The 25,131-nt window shown below is 46.1% G+C and overlaps 1 protein-coding gene across 1 annotated transcript in view; it reads left to right on the top strand.

Moving 5' to 3' along the window:
• The first annotated feature begins 4,779 nt into the window (after nt 1-4,779).
• LOC104970926 (uncharacterized) overlaps nt 4,780-25,131 on the top strand; it is a 34,689-nt gene continuing 14,337 nt past the window's right edge. The window contains exon 1 of the mRNA XM_059888328.1: nt 4,780-5,713. The gene's annotated coding sequence lies outside the window, so the exon portion shown is untranslated. The remainder of the gene's footprint in view (nt 5,714-25,131) is intronic.

Below are 25,131 nucleotides of genomic sequence, written 5' to 3'. Positions count from 1 at the left end.
TAGGTTGGTCATAACTTTTCTTCTGATGAGCAAGCGTCTTTTAATTTCATGGCTGCAGTCACCATCTGCAGTGATTTTGGAGCCCAGAAAAATAAAGTCAGCCACTGTTTCCATCTTGATTCCAGTTTGTGCTTCCTCCAGCCCAGCATTTCTCATGATGTACTCTGCATAAAAGTTAAATAAACAGGGTGACAATATACAGCCTTGACGTACTCCTTTTCCTGTTTGGAACCAGTCTGTTGTTCCATGTTCAGTTCTAACTGTTGCTTCCTGACCTGTATACAGGTTTCTCAAGAGGCAGGTCAGGTGGTCTGGTATTCCCATCTCTTGCAGAATTTTCCACAGTTTATTGTGATCTACACCGTCAAAGGCTTTGGCATAGTCAATAAAGCAGAAAGAGATGTTTTTCTGGAACTCTCTTGCTTTTTCGATGATCCAACGGATGTTGGCAATTTGATCCCTGGTTCCTCTGCCTTTTCTAAAACCAGCTTGAACATCTGGAAGTTCACGGTTCACATATTGCTGAAGCCTGGCTTGGAGAATTTTGAGCATTACTTTACTGGTGTGTGAGATGAGTGCAATTGTGCAGTAGTTTGAGCATTCTTTGGCATTACCTTTTTTTGGGATTGGAATGAAAACTGACCTTTTCCAGTCCTGTGGCCGCTGCTGAGTTTTCCAAATTTGCTGGCATATTGAGTGCAGCACTTTCACAGCATCATCTTTTAGGGTTTGAAATAGCTCAACTGGAATGCCATCACCTCCACTAGCTTTGTTTGTAGATGTTAATTATTATTATTATTGACCATACTCTGCTTTGTATTATAGTTATTTTTGTGCTTATTTTATTCCCCTCCAAAACCAAATATCCTGGAAGCTAGGTCTGTGTCCTTAACTCTTATGAAGAGCCCCTCAGCATCAGAACTCAGTATGTACTTGTCATTGAATAAATGATGAAAGGCTTTTATTTTTTTCCAGAGGAAATAGCATTTCTTTTAAGTAAATATCTGACAGAGTTTTCTAGATATAGTCATGAACTCTTTATTTTTAAAAGAGTCTGAAAATGTAAAGTATAAAACCCATTAAGACTTAGAAAAGCTGAAAGTATGTGAATGAAGCAGGAGGATATTTATTATAGTCTAACTTGAGGCTATTATTAGTTTCTATAATGCCAGACATTTTATGTACAATATAATTTAGTCCTCACAAATCCCTATTAGGAAGGTATTATTATCCTCATTTTGCAAATGGGAAAACAGTCACTGAGAGGTTAAATCACCTGTCCCCAGCCACCCATCTGCTAAGTGCTGGACTAGAAATGAGAACCTCGATCTGTCTATTCTGAAGTCTGTACTCATGACCACAATGCTGGACTGCCTGGTTGTCAGTTTCTCCTGAGGGCAGAATCACTCCTACCTGAAATGGCATCCTTGCGGACAAAATATTCTACTTACGTATCTTTCTCACTTCAAGCTTTGCCAAGGAGAGTTAGAGGAGGCAGCTGCATGCAAAGGAGCATGCAGGAGACACACTGAATGGAAAGAATTTTGAGGGGCAAATTAGTAATAGGACTGGGTTTTGAAAACAGAATCAATAATATAATCCTACTTATTAAAAAAAAATAAACTACTGAAACAACATGGATGAGTCTGGTTGACATTGAGTAAAAGAAGGAAGACACAAAAGATACACCATAGGATTCCAGTTAATCTGATGTTCAAGATGGGTTCAGCTGATCTTTGGTGACAGAAATGAGAACGGTGGAGTCCTGGAGTGGGGTTGACTGGAGTGGGATAGGCATGAACTTTCTGCGGTGATGGAAATATTCTGAATCTTGGTTTGGGTATAGATAATACATTTGTCAAAACTTATTAAGCTCTGCCCTTAATATCTATGTATCTCTTGGTATATAAATTATACCTGAAAATTATAAAAATAAGGTTTTAAAATTGAGGAATAATCGATAGATAGCATTAGTTTCAGGTGTACGACACAATGATTCGATGTTCATATATACTGTGAAATGATAACCACAGTAAGGCTAGGGACCATACATGGTTACAAGATTTTTTTTCTTGTGATGAGACCTTTTAAGATCTATTCTCTTAACAATTTTCAAATATGCAGTACAGTATTATTAACTATAGTCACCCTGTAAAAACATTTTTTAAATGAACAGACCCTTCAGGTATAGGAGGTAATGAGGGATAGGAAAGTTGAATGACTTTGCTTTGCCACTTAACAACCCCGGATGCTGCAGTGTTTTTTACTGAGAGGGGCCTGGACAATCAGTTGTCAGTTTTGATCGTGCTGACCTTATACTGGACCGGCAGGCTGTTTTTTCCCCCAATACTTATTTATTTATTTTGTGTGTGTGGTGGGTCTTCACTGCCGCGTGAGGCTTTCTTTCATTGCAGCGAGCAGGGACTACCCTTTGTTGTCTTGTGTGGCCTTCTCATTGCAGTGGTTTCTCTTGTTGAGCATGGGTTTCAGCAGTTGCAGTGCGGGGCTCAGTAGTTGTGATGCATGGGCTTAGTTGCTCCACAGCATGTGGGATCTTCCCATACCAGGGATCGAACCAGTGTCCCCTACAAGGCAGATTCTTAACCACTGGACCCCCAGGGAAGCCAAGGCAGGCAGACTTTTAAAACAGTCCTTCCTGCTTAAGCTGTTAAAAGGGAGGAAATGTGTATTTCTCCTTCTTTGATGGGGTTGGGGGTGGAGGGCGGCAAAACAAAACTTTGAGAACTGTTGGATTGAAAGCTTCCTGAAGGATGATTCTTTGTAGCCTAGACTACAGTGTTTGAAAGCCTACAGTGCTTAGCACAGTTTAGTATGTGGAAAGGGGTTAGGGAGTCATACTGGAAAAGCAGACCGGCAGGATGAATTATCCTGGAAATGTCTGGCACTCTGTTGGTGTAGAAAAGGTGTGTTCTAGAACAAAGCACTGAACCGGATCAGAAAACCTGACTTCTGGTGTGCCAGCCCATTCATTTATTCTTGCACAGCATACTTAACCTCTCTGGACCACTGTTTCCTCATTTTTAGGCCTGACAACCTTAGCCTTTGCCAGTTCCCACAGTTATTTTGAGGTTCAAGTAAGGTTATAAATGTAAACATACTTTTAAAATGCTCTACCATTAAGAAACAAATTAAACAGTTACAGGTTTTTTTGGGGTTTTTTTTTGCTTTTTTTTAAGAGACGTGGTAGAAAACTCAGTAATAAGTATGACTGGCCTCTCATGCAGACATTTTGGAATGAGCTTATGCATTCCTGGTTGAAAAAACTGTCTGGCCAAAAAAGATTAAAGAAAGAAATGTCAAGTCCTGACACTCCATCTAAGGCTAGTGACTGCTTTGGTGGGAAGCCAGAGTTATCTTGTTGGATTCCTTCTAAATTTGTCAGTAGAGTCCTCTAAGCTCTGCGTGCCTTCTTCACACAGATTCTGAGCAGTGTCTCACCCCCGATCTGAGTGATCCCCAAACTGCATAGGTGCTTATGTCTTCTCTATTTCTCCTGACAGTTTGGACAGCCATGCAGCTGATCCGGCTCAAAGAAGGGATCAGAGTAAGAGCTTTGTCCCACATCCCTGGGCCAGGGACAGAATGAAGCCCAGTTCTGACACAGCAGAGTGGGCAGAGTGTGAAGCCCTGGGTCCTGTATGTGTGGCTGGTATTGAAGCAGGATGGTCAGGCAGATGATTCGATCTGACTTGGGTAATGAAAATTGTTTGTTACTGTTTGAAGAGCAATTGTGTAAGCAACAGTACTCCTGTGTTTGGCTGCCTGTGACCCACCAGTGTCTGTAACATAACACCCAACCCAGAGGAGGAACAGACCCTGGCCGGCGGAGGGGAGGAGAGAGATGCAGGGGCAAAGGGCCCCCCTCTCCCTCCCTCCCTCCTCCATCCACTGTCCCACCCGCTCTCTAAACCTCGAAGGAGAGTTGGCGAGAAGGCATTTGCCACCTGGACACAATGAGGCCCAGTGCGAGGGGCAGGCGCGAGGCTGGCGGGGAGCCAGGGCCCTATTCTGAATGGCTGTCGCCAAGGGGCTGCCAACAGCCCATCTCTATCCCCCAGGGCCAGGGCGGGGGCCCATCCACCCCCAACTCCAAGGCCCAACTCACGCCATTTGCTGGCCGTGACCAGAATGCGCGGGACACAGGGCCTTTGAGCAGCTGAACAGAGCCGTTTCCCCTCCGCTGGCCGCCAGTGCACTTGGATTAGTGTGGGCTCTCCGAGTCCCTTTGTTAGCTGCTTGTTATTCCGCACGCACTAAGCACTGTGCATTCATCTTTATTAGTTCTAATTGCTTCCCTATTCTAATGGGATCTTGATATTCCCATACAATTGAAAGGAAATGTATTCATTAAAATAATTCTTCTCCTAACTGCCGCTTCAAGCTGCTCCTCTAAGTGACATTGTCTCTCCAGCCACAGCCTGCTGAGGCCTCTTATTAAGACTCTAGTCAAAAGCCAACTTGGGGCAGCAAACTTTCCTTGCAGGAGTTTCCAGACACTGAAGAGAGGGCGCTTTTTAATCGGCTCACACACTGAAGCTGGAGGCCAGCTGGTAGAACTGGGGGTGCCTGCTGCTTGGGGCGGATCGGGGGAGAAGGGTGGCCTCCAGCACTGCCTGCCTCCCATAACAATGCCCCCTTTCTGCACACAGACCTGGCTCCTTTAGACAGGACTCTCCCCCACTGTCATCTGGGTGGAACTTTCTGTTTATGCCACAAGCAGTTACTAGGTGTGTTCTTAAAGCAAGGCGCTGAGTAAGGTGCTGTGGGAAGTGTGGAGCCGGAGCTGCAGTCTTGAGGTGTTTATGGTCTCTGTGGGTGGCTGCCTGCTCAGAGCCCCTCAAGTGCGGCAGGAGAGGGGAGGCTGGGAACAGTTCTCAGTGTTCAGAAAGCTTCATGGGACAGAGAACTTAGAAAAGCGGGTACTCCTCCATAAATGTGTTTGATTTAATAACCAAAATCTTTCAAGACATGGGGTCATGGGGGTAATATAAGAAACTTCTTCGGGACATTGGGAACCACTGATCTATTGGGGGAAAATAAGCCATTATGAAAAATCATGCATGCGTTAACACCTGCTCTTTCCGTGAGTGGTGTAAAGACTGCTCTAGGAGTTTTGGAGGAGTGTAGGGGAGTGCAGGCTGGGCGTGACACTGTTGCTTGAATTTTCGTTACTCCCTAGAATAGTCCTGTGAAAGAAGCACAGTTGTTCCCTATTTTACAAATGAGATGTCAGAGAAGTTAGATAATTTGTCCAGTGTTAAGAGTTGGGAGTCACAACTTAAACGCCAGCTTTCTGATCCCAAAGCGCAGGCTGCTTTCGCATTTGTCAGGACCATCAGAGGAGATGTAATGTGGAAAGTGACATTTAATCTCCCTGAAGGCTTTTAGGAATGGTGGGTTGTCAGCAGGTAGAGAGTGGGGTCCCCAGGAAGGAAGAGCCTGAGCAAAAATGCAGGGACTGGCAAGAACCTGGCAAATCAGGACATGGCAGGAGTCCCGGGGGCCCAGTGATTGGACAGTGTGCAATTGGACAGTGTGCAGGAGGAAGGCAGGAGGGGATGTGGGGGCCAAATTTTATAGAGCCTCGCCTGTCAGGAGTTTGGATTTTATGCTATAGGTACTTCTCCAAGGAGGATATTTGAGCCTTTGGATAAACACAATATTTCTTTCAGGAGCATCAGTTTTCCTTGAGGTGAGTAATTTTAAACATCTTCATATTAAGAGAAGTTCAGATATATCATGGAATAGCATGCAAAATTCTCATGAATTTTTAAGAGAAAACAGAAGACTTCAAAGAGAGCTTGGGTGTGCTGGCAGGAGCTTCAGGCTGTGAGGTCCCCTGGGGGAACCAAAGGCATTTCTTTTGTCTGCTGTTGGTGTACTTTAGCGGAAAAGTTTGAGAAGTGCTGATTTCAGATAAAATGTTTTGATCCCAGGAATAAAATAATAAGGTATATTTCAATAAGAGTGGCAGGGGCTTGGAAGTCAGGTTGGACAAGGTAGGGACAGAGCAGGAGACCAGGTAAAAGATGGTTGTAGTAAACTCTCAGGAAAGGTGAAGGGCCTGGGGGGCTACCTGGGCCTCAGGCCCCTCCTCTTTTCCCCCAAGCCTCTTCAGAGGGCATCTGCCTGAGAGATGCCCCACCTGAAAGCCACGCCTTCCTTTCGCAGAAAATCTGCCTGCCCGGCCATGTCACCCACAACATTGCCCACCTGCCACCTTCCAGCCCAGCAGGTTTATTAGCTCAGCTGCCGGAAGGTACCAGAACGCAAGTGGTTGGACCAGTGATTCTCTGGGGTGGGAGTGAGGAGAGGTGGGTCTTGTGGTTTTGCAGTTTCTTGCTGTCCTATACTGGTGGGCAGTGCTGTTGGTCCCAGCGTGGTGGCCGACACCCTTGTAGTCAGGAAAGACTCAACGGGAGGAAGGACAGAATGAGAACCTCAGCTAGGACCAAGACTTATCATCAGCAGATGAAGGTAGCCCATCTTACTTAGCCAGACTCTCCTTTCAGGTAGGTGACTTTTTAAGGTAGTTTAGAATTTAACTCTTGAAGCATTATTTTTTAAAAAAGCATTAAAAATTCCTTAGTGCTTTATTTATTTATTTTTTCTTCTCATTTTAGAAGGCATTGTTCATTATGGAACAGTGTGACAATCTTGACCATTTAAACGAAAACAAACAAACAAAACACCTATAATTCCACATGCAGGGATAACTACAATTAACAAATACCCTGGCATGTATCTTCCGCCAGTTTTTCTAAACATGTATTTTTTTTTTCTATTAAACAGAGTTATATTGTATATGCTGCTTTATATGCACATTATATATACTTTTTGACATACTGTTAATCTCTCACAGTAATAAACATTTTTCTATTATTTCTAATTGAAACTATTCACAGATCCCGTACCACCTTTAATACCTGTGTTGTTACATTTTAGGCTGTTTGCAGAATTTTTTAAATTAAATACAATGTGATGAACTTGTTTATGGCTAAAGCTTTCCTGTTTCCCAAGATTATGGAAATTATTATATAAGAATACAACCTTATAGATACATGATTTTTGAAAGACAAAATTTAGATTATTCTGTATGTATTTCTAATTTATGCACTAAGTCCATTTGGAAAATCTTTTCATGTCAACACAAGTGAACCTGCACAATTATATATTAAATTAGTTTTCTTTTAAAATAGGCAATACTTTCCCACAGTTCAAAAATCACAGTGGTATTAAAAAGTATAATTGAGAATTTTTGCTTGCACTCATGTCCCTCTTCACCTGGTTTCTTGATTTCCTTTCTGTAGGTCCCACTTGTAATAGTTACAGTGCCCCTTTTTGAAAATACAAGCAAATGCAATTATATATACCTTGCCCCTTCTTAAAAGAAGTTAGCATACTATGTAGTTATTAGGTACTGTGCTTTAAAATAGAAACTTAATAGTAAGTAGTGGAGACTTTTTTATATCAGTATATAGTTCCTGGCATTTTATGGGGAAGATAGACAATAATATCTAACCAGTTCCATATAATCAGACATTTGGGTTATTTCCAATCTTTTACTATTACAAGTAATGTTATAATACATACATATATCATTTCTGTATGTGTCCAAATATATCTGCAGGGAAAATTCAGAGTGAGATTGTTGAGTCAATGGGTAAATACATTAGCAACATTAATAGAAAATGCCATATTGCCCTTTATAGGGGTGCATCATTTTCTGTTCCTACCAGCAATGTATGAGGGTGCCTATTTCCCTACAACTTCCCCCAATCAAGTGTATTTTGGATATGTATAAATCTGATAGGTGAAAAGTCATTGCAACTATAATTTGCATTCATTATTAATAATGAAATTGAACATCCTTTTATATTCTTTAAAGCCATCTGTATTTCTTTTTTCTGAAAAAGGGCATTTTTTTTCTATTGGGCTATTGATCTCCTTGATATCTAGAAACAAATTATGTGAGAGTGATTGACCCTTTGTGAAATAGGTTGCAGTTTTTTTCTAGTTAGTCTTTTTGTTTTCTGCTTTTTGTGCTTTTGCCATGCAGACTTTTTAAAAAGATTTTTATATAGATATATTATCAGTCTTTTATTTTATGACTTCTGAATTACTGAATCAATTAGAAAGGCCTTCATTACTCCAAGATTATAAAGGAATTCTTTTATTCTTCTGGTGATTTAATGTTTTTATTTTGTGCCTTTAAACCTTTGAACCAACTGACTCTTATCCTGGTATACTATGTGAAATGCTACTCTAGCATCTGTCTTTTTCCAGTTAGTCAAACACCATTATTAAAAATCTTATCTTTCCCTCACTGACTTGGCATTTATCATATACCAAATTCTCATATATATTTGAATCTGTTTCTGGGCTTTATTCTATTCCACTGGCCTGTATGTCTATACAGCATCATTTTTGGCAGCCACAAAATATTATGTCTTATGTATATAGCATAATTTATTTGACTAATTCATTTTGTTAAACAGCTAGGTTGCTTCTAATTTTCAACATTACAAAGAGTGCCTCAGTGAATAAAATCCTTATATACATTTTATATGTGCATGTGTGTGTAGTAGATCCATTCTTTCCTTTGGATAAACTTTTATACATACAATTACTGGGTCAAAAGTTACGTGTCTTCTTGGCTTTTTTCATACATACTGCCCAAATGCCTTCCAGAAAGACTGTACCACTCTACACTCCCTCCAACTCCCTCCCCTCACCCTCACCAACTCTCTGTATTATCATTCTTTTTAATCATTGCCAATCTGATCAGGAAAAAAAAAAAGACCTCTCATTGCTGTTTTAATTTGCCTTTCTTTGAATACTAGCGAGGTTGAATATTTTTTCAATTTATGGTAGTTTTTGATGTACAGAAGTTTTTAATTTTTAATGTAGTCAAATCTATCAATCTTTTCCTCTATGGTTTCTGCTTTTGTTGACATGTTTAGAAAGTCCTTCCCCATTGTAAGATTATAAAATATCCACTTATATTTTCTTCTAGTACCTTTATGGTTTCATTTCCATCTTTATCCATCTGGTATTCATTTTGATGAATGGTGTGAGCTGGGAAAGAACTTGTATTATTTATTTATTTCCCAAATGGATACCCTGTTCTTTCATCACTGTTAAGCATATATTTGTGAGTGTGTGTGCGTATAACTATTCCTAGAATGAACGTCTTGAATAGCTGGATACTGAGGGTTGGGTCATCAGAAATGTCAGTCATACTAAACAGGCAGATATGGCACTTTCAACATATGTGGGCTTTTAAGCACCGACCCACATTTGATCTTCAAATCCCAGCACTGCAACTCAGGGCTTGTACAACTTTGAGCAAGCCCATCTGTGATCCTCCTTGAGTCTTGGTTTCTTCATCCATAAAATGGGGTAGTAATACTTCCTCAGACTGAAGCCTGCCCTCCTCCCACCTCCCTCCTTCACCTAGTGATCGCCTCAGGCCCTTACTGTAAATAGGATATGCTGGGGAGGGGAGGGGTTGAGTGCTGTGTTTGCTTTTTATAGGCTTTCTATCTTTACACTTGTGCTCAGACGCTCATTTGTTACATCTTGCTGGTTTTAGTGTCTTTTCATTAGCAGCCTTTTTCTCCCCTTCTGCATATGCAGTTTTTAATCATATGCCAGCTAGGAAACCAGACAACTGGATTGTTAGAAGCCTATATAAATTAGGAGTAACTGGAATCTGAGTGAAGGCCTGAGGGCCTCTCCTGTTGTATATAATATAGTGGGTCTCAACCCTGGCTGCACATTAGAATCACCTGGGGAGATTTTAAAGCATATCCATGCCTGGGCCCTACCCCAGACCGATTAAGTCAGAATCTCTGGCAGTGGGGTCTAGCCCTAGGTGCGTGATAAGCTCCACAGGTGATTCTAATGTGCATGCAGGGCTGGGAACCACTGGTTGAGTGCACTGGCTTCCTGAGATCGGTATTCACACTCAGTGGTCTCCTTCTCTGGTTTGCTCCCAAAATGTGCCTCAAGTTGTGGGGGTTGCTCTACAGAACAGAAGGCCAGATGGCAGAGATGTCAGGGAGATTCTGGAGGCTGTGGGCTTGCGGGAGAGAGCAGCTCCAGTTCCCAGGCCTCTGTCACCCTGGAGGTCACATACCTCAGGACATTTGGAAATGGTGCCCCTGGGGGCTCTCCTGAGGAGTGTGAGAGGTGATGAGAAGCAAGTCTTGAGAAAATAGCTGTAGTTATTTCTGTTTTGTTTTCTTGGCTCCTTCTCTGTCCCCCAAAACACATGTAGGTGATACATGGCAGGCCATGCTTGGTTCCCAGCTTTGGTGAATTCTTTCTATCCATGGATGGAGCCACTCTCTCGGAAAGGTAGGCTCACTCCCACCAATGATTGGTGGACCCACTTTGTTACCTGGGAAAATAGATACAGCCAACAGAATGGGTCCCAACATTATAACTGTTTGCTTCTAGATCAGCCTTCTTATTCTCGAGTTTTGATAACCTAACTATGGGTGCATGGTCTTGGGCTCTCTTCTTGGTGTTTCACCAAGAAGACTTGGTGACTAGGGCCTCCCTGTTCCACCAGACTCTAAGGGAGAAAGTTACTGCCTTTACTAATGAATGAAAACTCCTCCAAGCTTACCAATGAAGGGAGACTGTGGAGAGAGATGACTGGAGTTTTCCCTTGGGATTTCTCACTCATCACCAACACTAGTCAGTGGCCCCACCCTCCAGCACACACACATACACTGAGACAACTCAGGATCCTTCAGAGCAGCCTTTACTGCAGGTTGGGGATAACAAGAAAAATAAACAGAGAAGAATAACATGACTTCATATAATCTCATTTGCAAGATATGACTTGATCATGAGGGCTCAGGGCCCACTTATCCTAGCGTGGGGCTGCCTCTGTGTAGTCAAAACCATCACAGCAGTCCCAGAAAGCCTGTCCAGCTGCCCTCTTGAGAGTTCAGGTGAATCCACCAAAATAATGAAGCCAAGAAGGAGATGAGTTACTCTTCTCTCTGGTGTCAGCCTCTAAATTCCAGCTTCCTATCCCACGAGCTGCCTTTTTCTGGGATGATTGAAATGATTGTTCCTTTTTATGGGGAGTAGAACTCAGATTCACGTAAGGTTTTGATGGTCATTCATTGAGGCTGCATACAGCAAGGAAAGGGGTGGGCGCACATCAGCTTACCTCAATGACTTGACTAGTTTTGCCAGAGGTACGGTTTATACCCACAAAGATGATGATTTTTCTTTAGATATGTCCAGTTGAGAGACAGCATTGTGAAATCCTCTGGTGTTGATTCACAATGGAGCCATAGATGGGCAGACTGAGGGTTATTTATAGACCACTGATGATGTGCTTTTCAAAGAGGTCCCAATAGTTGTTCCAGGAGAAAAGTACAAGGATCAATCCGTCTGCTGAGGATTCTTCTCTACCTGGAAGTCTATGTGATGTAGCTCTTGCCTAATATGGTGATTTCCTTCTGCATACTCTTCAAGAGAGACTTCATTCCTTGTGCATGGGGGAATGACCTTACCCTAGGCGCTTCAGTTGTGTCTGACTCTTAGCAACTCCATGGACTGTAGCCTGCCAGGCCCTTCTGTCCATGGGATTCTCCAGGCAAGAGTACTTGAGTGGGTTGCATTGCCCTCCTCCAGGGGATCTCCCCAACCCAGGGATCGAACCCGAATCTCTTATGTCTACTTGCATTGGCAGGTGGGTTCTTTGCCACTAGCACCACCTAGGAAGCCCGAAACAAGAATGTAGACAGACAGAACAAATCACTGGAGTCTGAGTGTGAAATGCTGATAGATTTTCCTAATGCTTTCTGTCTGGTCTGTGTTCCTGGAGGTTGAATGGCCATCGTCCTGCATTCCTTCTGGGTTCGGTAACCCCATAAACTCTGGCCCACTGATCCTCAATGGAGACAGTGCTGCCCCCTAGAGGCATTTTAGAAATACCTAGTGTATTTATATTACCCTGGTTGGTGGGGCACTACTTAAAGGAGACAGAGAGGGCCAAACTTCTTGCCTTACATGAGGCAGTTTTATCCAATGATTTGTCCTGCACTTCATGTGACATTTGACATTTGAATGTCCCACCCAACAGTCATACAGGTAGAAAATCTCTTTATATTGGTCTGAGCCTAGAACCTAATTCCATTTTGAATATAAACACAAAGTACTTTTTGCATAGTTTTAATATACACTGAATTTTTCATGAATGCTACTATCATATAAATCAAGAGAATACTGTATTTTATCTTTCCCAGGAGTTGTTCACCATTTCAGAACCACAATATGAACAGCAAAATCCTCACTGTATTTGAGTGCCAAAATAACACACCTCTGTTCAGCTGCATTCATATGTATCTGTATGAATATGTAGTATTTGTTTAATCTTGTTTTAGCACATCAAATCTAAAGAAGTACCCATAATGTTGCAGTCAATAATGTTTTACTGCTCTTAAATTCAAACATATTCATTGCAAGTAGGTACAGTTATCTTATATCTTCTTGTGTAGTTATGCCCAAACATATATAGATTAAAATGCATATTATTTTATTCTAAATTATTTTCTTTTAGTTCTTTATCTTATGGTTAGGGTTGTATATTGATTCTTTAAAGAATTATGTGTATAGGTAGGTCATATTATCTATGAATTTCATTTCAGAATAGTAAAAGTGGTCTTGCAAAATATTTGCTAAAAAAGGGAGCATTGAGTCTGATAGAATTGGGATGCAGTGCTCTTGGTAACCTCCTGGACGATGTTCTGTTTTACCTAATTTTCACAACAGCTATATGAGCCAGGTCCTGCCATTTTGCACAGGAGGAGGCTGAGTCACAGGAACATGAGATGCTCTGCCCAAGGTCACACATCTGGAAAGGGGAAGCCAGGATTCTAGAGGCCACTTATGATACCAGGTCACTGTTCTGGCCATCTCTTGTGATTTGTCCAGGTGCCTGGGGTCTTCCTACCTGAAGCCCATCCTCTGGCCCCGCTAGGTCTTATACAGGACCCACCAGAGACTCAGACTGAAAGAAAAAAAATGACTTTTTCCTTTTGGATAACATTTCAATAGAGCAAATCCAAGGGAAGTGCTTTGCACAGAGCAGAGCGCCAGTGAACTTTGTTGAATGAATGAGTGAATGATTTGGTAGAGTGGTGCTAGGTCCTTTGGAACAGCCCCTGGATCTTTAGGAATTTACTTCAGTAAGTTGGTGTTTTGAACTGTGGTGTTGGAGAAACTCTTGAGATTTCCTTTGGACTGCAAGGAGATCCAACCAGTCCATCCTAAAGGAAATCAGGCCTGAATATTCATTGGAAGGACTGATGCTGAAGCTGAAACTCCAATACTTTGGCCACCTGATGCGAAGAACTGATTCATTTGAAAAGACCCTGATGCTGGGAAAGATTGAAGGTGGGAGGAGAAGGGGACGACAGAGGATGAGATGATTGGATAGCATCACTGACTCAATGGACATGAGTTTGAGTAAACTCCGGGAGCTGGTGATGGACAGGGAGGCCTGGCGTGCTGCAGTTCATGGGGTCACAAAGAGTTGGACATGACTGAGTGACTGAACTGAACGGAACTTAAGTTGGTGTGAGTCTCCCAGTGGTTGACACCAGGTTCATGGGACTCCCAGCTCAAGGATGGAGACTTCCATTGTTTCCCTGGGGTGAGAAAAGCTGGCCATTCTTTTTCCTCAGGAAGCACAGCTGCTGACACATAAACCAGAGCATCTCCCTCATTCTTTGCCCATACTCACTGATGTGGGCCTCAGGCCCTGGCTGTGGGGTGTTCTTTAAATAATAGCTTTTTCTTCAAGGCCTTGCCTGTGATCTGATTGATGGTGGCCTGGGAGAAGCCAGCTGCTTCAGTGGGCACCACACACAGACGCTGCACTGTGTTTCCTGTGTGTCTTTGGCAGGTCTTACTCTGAGCTCCTGCTTCTTTCCTTCATTCAGCAAGTGTTTTCTGAGGGGTAGCTTTGTACCAGATACTGGGGTGCAGGGATGAGCAGTAACACATGGTCCCCAACCTCCAGAGACTCAGATTTAGGACAGAGGACTGGCTTTTTAGAATATCTATCTATCTATGTATCTATAATTTATTTATTTATTTGTTTGTTTTGGCTGTGCTGAGTCTTCACTGTTGCTAGAGCTTTTTCTCTAGTTGTGGTGAGCTGGGGCTACTCTCTTGTGGTGTGCAGGCTTCTCCTTGCACTGTCTTCTCTTGTTGCGGAGCACAGGCTCCAGGGCATGCGGGTTTCAGCAGTTGTGGCACATGGGCTCAGTAGTTGTGGCTCCTGGGCTCTAGTAGTTGTGCACAGAGGACTGGTTTTTGCAATAAAGTATGGAACGAGCTGTAACAGTGGACTATACAGAGGATCTGGGAGCCCAAGGGGGCAGGGCAGCTGACACAGATTGGGAAGAAGAGGGAAGCCTTCCTGGAGGAGATGTTGTCTCCACAGAAATTTAGCAAAGACAAAGGATGGCTGGATTGGCAGGGTCCCAACAGGGAATGATGGCACACTAAGTTAAGATAATTTGAGGAGGCTTTACATACAGAGGGGTTATTTGCAAGAGTGTGGGTAGGGGGTGGAGGAACATTATAAAATATCACAGAAACACAGGCTAGCAGCAGCCCCTAGGCCAGAAGAAATGAGGAGGGGGTCTCTGTACCACAGAAGAAAAGTCCTGCAGATGAGTCTGCCTCGATAGGAGGAACGGACCTCCATCTGGGAACAGGCAGCCTTATAGGACTGTCCAGGGAGGCAGTAACTACCCTGGCTTCACTCTCTCCTGTGTTACAGTTGCTCCTGGTGCTTCCCGTTGGGCCCCGGAGTTTACTTATGGAATCCATACAGGGCAGCCTCTGGGGCACAGAGCAGGATGCAGAGTAAATCAGGAGGGGCCAGCAGGTCTTATCCAGAATACTGGGTTAGGGAAGGGTAGGTGTAGAAAAGCATGTAGATGGGGGAACTGTGTTCTTTATGGCTGTAGTGTGGAGTAAACTGGGCTGAGAGCTGTCCATCATGAAAACCTTGCATATCTTCCTGAGGAATTTGAAAATTTATCCTAAAGGCAGGAGGAGCACTGAAGGATTTTAGGCAGGAAGTGACAAGTTTAGATTTGTGTCTGTAAACCCTTCTAGCCCTGGCATGCAGCTGACCTGGAAGTACCATTTCAGATTAGAGATGGTGAGGGCTGAATCAAGACAACAGCCATGGAGAGAGGAAGATGTGGATGGATTTGAGGAATTTTTAAGAAGTAGACTCAAGATGTGATCAGCAATTGGATAGGAAAGTGTCAAGGCCTCAGTTTTTGGCTCGAAGCTCTGGCACGAGAGGGAACTTCATGGGAGCAGGTTGGCTGTCCAGCTGTCACCTCTTGGGCTTTGCTTACTGGATTCAGAAGACTTAGATTGGCCCTCATTAGCAGGACTGTGAGCTTTCAAGGGGGGGCTTTGGAGGGGCTTTTTAGACATGCAGCAGGTTGGCCCCACCTTGGCTATTCCGTGAGCAAATCAAGCTGGAGAGCACGAGACGGCATCTTCTGCTGCCTGCCTGGGATCCCCTGAGCCAGGACCTGCTCCCCTCCAACCCTTGCCCCTTTCCATATGGAGACAGGATGTGTTTTCTTTTAAAGTGCTTCACTGCAGGGGCAAATGAGGCCCAGCTGAGGGGGGAGAGCCAGCAATGAGGCAGAGCATGGGCTCCACAAGCTGGGGCGAGCCCTGGGTTCCTGTCATCCCCCGTTTCCTTCCTCGCTTTTCTGAAGGCCCTGGTCCCCATAGGCTCATATTTCATCACTCGGCAACTCTGAGGAACCTGCTATCCAGTAACAGGGCCCATTCCTCAGAGTTCTCTGCCCAGAAACCTGGAATAATTTTCTTTTGTTTTAGAGGGAAATGCTGAGGTAGTTCTTTCAAGTCCTAAGAACTTGGGTCGTCATGGCAACATGTAAGGGTGGGGTGGGTGAGGTGGGGGGCTTCTTAGCAGCATTTCGTTTCAAATGCCAGATTAAAGGAAAAGCTTCTTTGGAGTTTGCCTCATTAAGACATAGCTGGGTGCAGGCTGGCTGGCTGATTTTCTGGTTCATCATTTTACACGTTACATTTTGCCTACATTTTCTCACCTGATGGACAGTCTTCTGGGACTTCTCCCTGAGAATTTTGGCTCACGCACCTCTCCGAAAATTTCAGCTCATTTCTGGCAAGAGAGTTGGTGGGAGTGTTTTCTTTGTTCTGTCTGGGGCCTTGTCCTGTAAACCCCTTACTCACAATAGGACTGCCACTTTAAAGGAAAAAAAAGAAAGATACTGTGCTTATTGAGGTCTTGTTCAGTCTGTGGAAGGAAGGATGTTCACTGAGCAGCCATTTCGCTCCACACTACACTTTTGGTCCAGGACCCTTCTCCCATTTGACCTGAACCAAGGATCAGGGGAGTCCAGTGCTGACTCTGGCTCTGGGGGATGCCTTCCACCTGCTCTCTGGGGGAATCTCAGAGAAAATAAAGGTGGTAATGTTTAACCCAGAAGCCGAACTCAAGTATTTTCCCCCCTAAACTGAACCATAAATCCTGGCTTGACATGAATTCAGAATTCTTCAGCTGGCATTGGCCTCCACACTCCACCCTAGTCCAAACCTTCTTTCCCAGCAGGGGAACTTGGACCCACAAATGATACTCAGTCACCTTACAATCACCCAGGTGTCAACTAAAATATTTCCCACACTCAGTCACTGCGTCTTGGCATTTATTCCTTCAGTGTGACACCTGGATTCACCTAGTTGCTAACGTTCTTATTAATAAGAGCCCGCACATATTGACCGGTACTGAGAGCCAAGATTTCTATGCATCACCTAATTTAACAGTCACCCAAAACCCTGTGAGGCAGGTACCATGCTTCTCATCTTACAGAGGAGAGAACTGAAGACCCAAAAAAGGCTAACTTGTCCAGAGCCAAGCAGCTGGTCAGAGGCAGAGCCAGGTCTGTCTGATGCTCTTTCTGCCAGGATGGTCCGAAGGCTTTCATTCCCTCTCCTAGACCCTGGCAAGCACTCTCACACAGGCTCCATACCTCATTTCTCAAAAGTAGCTGCTGAACAATCTTCCTGAAACTCCCTTGTTATTGCTTCCCCTGGTATGCTCCGTTCGGGAGGCGTGGAGACCACAACTGCCTTGTTCACCTTGGTGTCTATAGGCCTTAACCCACAGAAGGTACACAATTAGCGCTTATTTACTTAACTGAGTCAATGAAAAAGATCTCTTTCCGCCACCAGCCCCTCCCTTGTTCTCTCTTTTTGGGTCCCTCCAAGCCAGAGCCACTACTGGCCTCCACCATCAGACATGACTTACCTGCTCCTGAGCCAGTCCAGGCAGGTAGAATCCAGAGTTTTCACATGTGTTTACAGGATATATACCTGTGGAGTATCTGTAGCTCTGGCTGCTTCTGCTTCTGCAGGGAAAAAGTATTAATATTTCTGCTGCAGTAGATCCAAGATCTGGGGGAAAGTCCTGGGCTCCCAAATGCCCCCTGGGTCCCTTCCTCCCTCCGCTCCCTCACATATCAGCCTCGTCTATAGAGTAACTATTAACTAAGCACCTATTGGGTTGGACACTCTGCATACATTATCTCACTGAACTGTCACAGCAACCTCAAAGCAGATAGTGGTGTGGGCATTTTACAGATGAGGAAATGAGACTTGAAGGGACTAAGTCACTTGCTAAAGGTCTCAGACTGGCACCAGTAGACGAGGGATTTGAGCAGGGACTTATCTGTGGTTGGAGCCTTTGTGATTTTGTCTTCCCTGCCCTTCCTCAAAGGGGCCAGGCTCTGCCGTGTCCTACCCATCAAACCTCAAAATTCCTTCTCACTTTCTGGAACCTGACAATCTCAGAGGCTAATAATCATAGTAAGAACAGATACACTTCTGTAAACATCTGTGTATGCCAGAAGGTCCACAAATGGCCTTATTTAATCTTCACCTAAGAAGTAGACGGTGATTATCTCTGCCTTATAGATAAGAAAACTGAGCGATTAAGTGTCACCTCCAACATCTGATAACTACTGAGGGGAGGAAGCTAGGATTCAAACCAGGTGTGTCAGAGTCCAGAGTTCATTTTCCTGACTACTCTTTCTACAGCCCTCTGTCTGGGAATGAGGCCTTGACAGTCCTCTACTCCCCTGCTGCACCCCACTTCTAGCTGAGGTCCAGCCACCCAGAACCTGGTCACTACTACCTTTTGGCTTCTGGACTCCTGCTGTTCCGCCCCACCTGCTGGATGCACCAGCTTTCCGGGTTGACCTGAATAGAACTCTGCTCTCCTGCTCCATTGGTTGCTGTGTTTAGCATGTCTGGCCACCCTGGCAGCTAAGTCAGTGCTTTGCTCAAGCTCCCGCCACAGCTCAACACCCCCCCACCCCTTTGCCTGTGCATGGAGGTCCCTGTGTGATTCCTACCACCCGCCACCGCCCTGTGAGCTTGACAGGCTACGGTACCCTGCTGTTACAGCTAGGCGGCTGTCTAAGGAGGCCACAGAGCTCCCCTGCTGCTCTCCACCAGTGATGAGCTCTTTGTGGCCCTGGGACCCCCACCCTCTGGGGCCAGTCCCTGTGCTTGGCCTCCGTGGCCCCGTGGCTGAGGCTTCCTGCCGGCTGCCTTCTTCCACTGACCTGCTGAGTGGCTCTGCCCTGTTCTGCGGTTTGCTGGCTGCCTGAGTCTATCTGCACTGACTCCCACCCCTTGTCTTCTGTCCCTGAGGAGTGCCTGCTCTGAAGCCTCTGCGTGTCCCTGCAAGCCCCAGGTCCTGCCCTGCAACCTTGCCCTGTCACCCCTCACCCCACTCCATGGGACATTATCCAGCCTTTTTTCCCCCACATATCCTGACTTGGACTCTGCTCCACTTTGAGCAGAATCAATCACTCAACTAAGAATAAAAGGCGGGGTGCATGTGCAAGACTTAGTGGAGGTACTGAGATGCCCCAGCTGCCCCCGCTCCCCAGGCCCACTGTTCCACGCCTGCACCCTTTGTGCCTGGTTGTACTCTTCTACTTGATTCCTCCTAAGACGGCAGGCCCCCGCCTCTCACCCGACCTCACTGAAGGCCCCCCCAGGCTCTGAAGCCAACTCTGAGGACTGTAAGCCAGGGCTTTCCCATGTTCTTTGCACACAAAGAAAAGGCAAACCGGGGTAAATGGAGTGATGGCTGGCAGCCAGGGAGGAGCCTGCCAGGAGGTCCAGACACCCCAGGCTTGGCCCCAAGCGCTAAAAGGATGGATGAGTCTCTGCTCACCTGGAACCCATTCTACCGAGAGCAGCTCTCCTCTGAGCCTTGGCAATAAACAGTAATAGCTCCCTTTTATCAAACGATTAAAACATACCAAGTGGTGTGTTAGGCATTTAGATACATCTCGTCTGGTTCTCTAAGGCAGGTAATAATTATCCCCATTTTACAGATGAGGACCTAAAGCTCAGAGGCATTCAACGGCTGCCCAGGGCCTCTGCCTCTCTGAGCTTCTATTAGGCTTAAAAAGTCAGCCTGTGATGAACCCTCCCACATCCATGGTTTCCTCCTTACGTGCCCATCTTGCAATGAAGCGGGAGCTCTTTGAGAGCAGAACTGGGTCTGGTTTCTGTCTGCGTCCCACCCTGCCTGGAACACTGTGGAAGCTGCCTTTTCTCCAAGTCCTTCTAGGAAGCCCCAGGATTCTTTGGCCCAGCTCTTGCTGTGATTCTGAAGGAATAAACTCAAACTCAAGTGCCCTCCTCAAGGAAGGCCAGACCCCTTATCTGGGAAGAGGGGCTGAGCTGCTGCCAAGTGGCTTGGTGACTGTGGCTGTACATGGTAAAGTATTTCCAGGACAAATGCTGTAGGAATCCATATCTCTTTGCTCCTCCTCAGCAGGGCATCTGCTCACACTAATGTCCCTGGTGGTGGCCTGGAGAATCTGTCCCACTTCAGACATGGAGAAATCTCAGGTGTCTCTTTAAAGGTGATCCCATCTTTTATGGATGTGAGGGCTTCCCTTGTGTCTCAGCTGGTAAAGAATCTGCCTGCAATGTGGGAGACCTGGGTTCATCCCTGGGTTGGGAAGATCCCCTGGAGAAGGGAAAGGCTACCCATTCCAGTATTCTGGCCTAGAGAATTCCATGGACTGTATTGTCCGTGGGGTCACAAAGAGTCAGACACAACTGAGCAACTTTTACTCACTCACTCACCCATCTTTATACCCAGCTCTTCATGGCGACCCCTGGCAATCCTTGAGAGAGGAGAGGCAGGGAATTGAGCAGTGGGTCCTATTTCCACACTCTTGCCTGCATTCTATCCTGTTAAATAACAGACAGTGTTGGGTCAGTGTGACCCCAGAAATTGCTGAGCTGGTCCAATCTCTCCATTTATAAATAGTGAAGCCAAGGCCCAAAGAGATGAGTGTTGCCTGCAAGATCACACACCAGAAACACCCTGACCCTTCATTCAGTGCTCTTCCCATGGGATACGTTGTTTCAGCATCAGTTCAGTACCCAAGGTTCTGCCACCGAGTTCCTGGTCCTGGAAGTCACTGACTTTCCTCCGTTGCTTCTTGGTTTAGAGGACTTTGTCTCACCTGTGGAGAGAGGGGATGGGCAGGTAAAACCACCAAAGGACAAAAACCACAGGCACCCCCCCACCCAGGCCCTTGCTGGCCCCTGCAGCTTCACAAAATGGCTGGACCACTTGTGCTGTCTGTTGCCCACGCTCCCTCTGTTCCCACGGTGTGGGAGGGCTGCCTCTATTTTGAGGACTGTGGTGGTTATGGGTCCATTAGTGGCACAGACTTTCTTGCAAGGCAAGGTCTGTGCTCTTTGGCCAAACAAGGGCTCATCCTCAGCCTGGCAGGACCAGGAGGGTTAACTGGGAGCTGCCCTCACCATCCTCCTTGTCTCCCTTTCTTCCAGAGGGAAGGCGCGAGCTCTCTGCCATCTACATATTTTCAGCTGAGTTATATTTTGCATAAAGTAAACTTAGCAAACAGAGAACACAGTGAGAATATATTTGGCTTTGAAGCGTCAGTGTTCTGACAGGCATTTCCTATTAGCTATCTCTGAGCCGACCAGCCCGGCTGGGTTTTGCTTAAGTGGCATAATTCTCCTGCAGTGGAGACAGCTCATTCATTAGTCATTCCAAAAGCCAAATACAAAATACCCTTCTCTAAGCCAACTCCACCAACCAGCCCCGCAGCCCGCAGCCCAGGCGGAACAGTGAAACTGTGGAGCTTATGCGCCGGCAGAGGTCAGTCCAGGAACCACCTTTCTGAGGACCTTGGCGGAAGGCTTTGGCTTGAGCCCTTCGTACTCTCTGGAACAGGAATGACACATCTTCCTCTGGTTGGCAGAGGCCTGGGGAGCTGTTTGGAGGATGGGCTCTACCCCATTTCACTACTGAGTCACTCGCAACAGCTAGAAGGCCCAATCGAATATGTTGTTTGGTTTATGGTTTTTTAGGTCCTAGAAGCTAAAGGTACTTGTTCTAAGAGGAAGCAAAGAAATGTGTCCTTTCCTGCTTGGGTCTCTCTGCTGAACTCAGCCCTTCCTTGATTGGCATCCTGCATGTTTATCTCTTTTAATCCCTGTGCAGTGAGGGCCAACATCCCCATTTTACAGATAAGGAAACTGAAGCTCAGAGAAGTGACTTGCCAAAGGTCACACAGCCAGGGTTTGAGACTGTCAGGCTCCAAAATTCATCTTCTGTCCTCTGTTAGGAAGCATTCTTCAGGATGATTATTTGATTTTAAAAATGAAGATCTTGATACATATGGTGGTGAGGATCTCTTTTTTTCAACTTTGGAAGACCTGAGAATGCCCCTTAGTCCAGGCAGGGTGGGCTGAAAAACCAGCCAGGAGGAGGCAGGGAAGGCATGCTGTTCTGAGAAGAAGGCTGAAAACACCTGGACTGGAAGCTGGTGGTGGTGGCTGTTCTGATGGGGGTGGAGTCTTACTTGAGGGGGGCCAGGAGCTGGGGCCAGATGAGGGACAGGGAAGGAGTTGTTACAGTTCCACCACCCAGCTGGGGGTTCCACACGTGCCCCACTGCATGGGCCGTCTGACAAACCCAGACCAAGCAGAATGCCATGTGGTAAAGACTCCACTAACACCCAGTAATGAGGGGAACACCAGAGAAGCACTGAGAAAGTTCCTGTGCAGAGGCCATGAGCTGGCGGTTGTGACCACAGCTGGCGGTCGGTGTCAGACTCCCCAGAGGGCCTAATTAGCGCTCCAGGTGGATGAACACGCTCACAGGTGCCCAGACCCATAGGGAGGTGGGGGTGGGGTGGGGTGGGGGAGACGGGCCAAATATATATTCTACTTCTGATTTGTACGTATGCATATATGCGTGGGGGCTTCCCAGATGGTAGTGTAAAGAACCTGCCTGCCAACGCAGGAGATGTAAGACATGCGGGTTCAGTCCCTGGGTCGGGAAGATTCCCTGGAGAAGGGTTTGGCAACCCACTCCAGTATTCATGCCTGGAGAATCCCCATGGACAGGGGAACCTGGCGCACTACAGTCCACAGGTCCATACTTGCAAAGAGTCAGACACAACTGAAGCCACTTAGTATGCATATATGAATGTATAAAAGCTAGCAATGAAAACCTCAGAGTCCTTTCAAAGCATACCTCCAAAGCTTGAACTCCACACTGGTGCCCTCCTTAGCCTGGCATTAGACCTTCCTCATTGCTGGCCTCAACTCACCTGTGTGGCATTGTCTCCCAGCATCCCCTCCATCTCTCCACTCTCTGTTTCAAACTATTTGTTGTCTCCAAACACATAAAATACTTCCTCTACAGCGTTTCTGCTTGCTGTTTTTTCTGCATGCATTTTATCTCTCCCATTCATAGCTAGCCTCACCTAGCCAACTCCTACTCACCCTTCAAAACCCTGCTAAAATGTATCAGAAAGCCTCCATCTCCCCAGGATATTTTTTTTTTTTTTACTGTGTTCCTGACCCTTTTTCTTTAACTCTGGTAAATTATTGATTCTAGTACACTGTGGGGGACCCTATCCTATTTTATCTCTGGATTTCCAGGACTCCGTGGAGAACTGACATATAGAAAATGCTCAGTCAGTTGATAAAGCAGCACATCCTGAATGGCTGATGATTTGAAAATGTGCCACAGAAACGCGGTGCCTCAGACCTGAAAGAAAACACAATTGATCTACGCAAGCCACTTCTCTGATGTGGTCCCACCTCATCTATATCCTCAGCCTGATGTAGTGTACATACCACCTAATCTAGTAACTGGCACATATTAAATGCTCTATGAATGGGGGCTGACATTGTTGCAGTTGTTTCTCAGGACTCAAAATGGACCCAGAAGAGTTCATAGAAAGAACGCTGAATCTGGAGGCAGGGCTGCAGTTCTGTGTCTAAGACTCTAAATTGTTGTTCAGTCGCTAAGTCATGTCCGACTCTTTACAACCCCATGGACTGCAGCACGCCAGGCTTCCCTGTCCTACACTATCTCCTGGAGTTTGCTCAAACTCACATCCACTGAGTTGCTGATGCCATCCAACCATCTCATCCTCTGCCGCCCCCTTCTCCTCCTGTCCTCAATCTTCCCAGCCTCAGGGTCTTTTCCAGCAAGTCAGCTCTTTGCATCAGGTGAACAGTATGAAAAGACTCCAGATAACTTTGAATAAGTCACTTCAGCCTCACTAGACCTCAGTCTCCTCATCTAGAGTGACAGATATGGCCATAGTCCTATAGTTGGGCCCCTTCCAGCTCAAATGTAAACAAGCCCAAACAAAACCAAAGCAAACATCACCGGTAGATCTTAGGAAATCCAGCTCTGATCTTTCTGGTGTGACCTTTGATCAGAAACCAGGGAACCAACCCCAACCTAAATGGCTCTTTTGGGGGTGTGTTCTTGTCCCAGGCAGGACCAGTCCTCAGGGAGGCAGAAACTCCTTGCCAAACTGGCGGCCAGTCATACCCACTTCACCATCCCAGGGAAGGAGGGAGAGAATCTGTCATGGACCTTTTGGCAAAATCCTTCTTCCTCCCCAAACACCAGCTATGATTAGCTGTGTCCTCACCACGAAACTGCAGGGGTGTGTGCGGGTGAGTCACAGATGTTCAGATCACATTTATAGAGTGCTTGCAAGGCTGGGCGGCGGCGGGGTGGGGGGTGGGGCGGTGGTGGCGGTGCTTCGTGGCTGTCAGAAGCACCCAAGCTCCCTTTCCTTAGCTCTAGCTGTTGTTGAAACCTTAGGACCCAAATACTTGGGGTTACAGAGTTTAAGAACCATCCTCTGATGCTACCCAGTTTCCAGGCAGTTCCTTATGCCAGGCCTCTGCCATTCAGAGCAGGCCCCCTGGAGGTGGATGGGGACTTGCCCCCCACACCATCATCCCTACCTCACCCTCTGCCATCCCCCCCACCCAGCAGGACTGCCACAGGGACAGACCCAGGCCTGAACCCCTTTCTCCCTGATCCCTGCCATCCCTGGTCCCTGTCATCCTCCGAAGGGACTGGGAGATCTCTTGAGGAGTGGTTGATCTGAAACTCGGAATCTCCCAGCCCCAACCCCCCGCCCCATACCCTAGGCTTACTCTGTGGCTGCTGATGTGAAGCAGGGCTATGGCCACTGGTGCAGGAGTCCCAGCCCTTCTGAGCTGGGTGCTCTGTTCCCAAATGCCCCCCTCATGCCTCCATCCCATCTGGTGACAGAGGACCCTGAGCTGCCAGTATGAGCTGAGAAAGAGGTGGAGGCCTCCCAGGCGGAGGAATCCTGGCAGGCGGGCAAGTTGCAACAAGTGGACCAGGGCTGCAGCGTGCAGACCATGAATCACCTGGGTCCTCACTGCTTACTGGACAGAGCTGGAATAATGACAATAATAATAGAGATCCAGGGTGCTGCTATTAACGCCCACCTTTCCTCCCAAGGGTGGTATCTCTCCTCCATCCATCTGACAACCCTCGGGGGTGGGGGGGGAGGGAGTTGCTGAGGGCAGAGATTTTGTTGCCCTGTCTTAAATAGGGGGGAAACTAAGGCCAAAGTTATTCTCTGCTGAACCTGGATAGTCCTGAGAAAAGTGCCAGTGTCGTCCTGAGGTCGGGAG

Source organism: Bos taurus, chromosome 1 (genome assembly GCF_002263795.3).
Source record: "Bos taurus isolate L1 Dominette 01449 registration number 42190680 breed Hereford chromosome 1, ARS-UCD2.0, whole genome shotgun sequence".
NCBI lineage: Eukaryota > Metazoa > Chordata > Mammalia > Artiodactyla > Bovidae > Bos > Bos taurus.
This window is presented reverse-complemented; position numbering and strand designations above follow the sequence as displayed.